At 30.1% G+C, this 511-nt stretch overlaps 1 protein-coding gene across 1 annotated transcript in view; it reads right to left on the reverse strand.

The window, feature by feature from the left end:
* Positions 1 to 511, reverse strand: part of SPTLC1 (serine palmitoyltransferase long chain base subunit 1) — a 25477-nt gene that overhangs the window by 2937 nt on the left and 22029 nt on the right. The gene's annotated exons all lie outside the window — the stretch shown is intronic.

The following is a 511-nucleotide window of genomic DNA, read 5'->3' on the forward strand; positions in this document are numbered from 1 at the left end:
AAAAAAAAAAAGATTTCAAGTAAGCAGGAGAAATAAAAATGCAGAGACCTGAACGCTTTAAGCTTAACTGGAAAGAACATAAAAGTATGTTTAAGATTCTGTCATCTACTAGTAAGTATTTCAGATACCAGACATAAGAAACTAGTTCTGTAAATTGTTTCTGCACAAATCTCTTGTTCATAACAAAAAAGGCAAAAAATATGGCACTTACATTTATTCCAAAATGTTCAGTGATTCCTCTTCCATGTTCTCCAAGGACTCCAAAAGAAAGACTCTCTTCCAAAAATATTCTAACTTTGTACTTATACTTCAATTTTATCTAAAATAGTGCAAATTATATAAAATACCAGTCACAACCATTAGAATTTGGTCATAAAGTGGGTAAAGGGTGACATTGTAAAGACAGACAACTACAATATCCAGAATACTGCAGAAATGTCAGCTCTACAGTAATGTTCAGTCATTAAAGGCATTTAAAAAAAATGTTTTACCATTTAAAATTTGAAATTGT

This window comes from Meleagris gallopavo, chromosome Z (genome assembly GCF_000146605.3).
Source record: "Meleagris gallopavo isolate NT-WF06-2002-E0010 breed Aviagen turkey brand Nicholas breeding stock chromosome Z, Turkey_5.1, whole genome shotgun sequence".
NCBI lineage: Eukaryota > Metazoa > Chordata > Aves > Galliformes > Phasianidae > Meleagris > Meleagris gallopavo.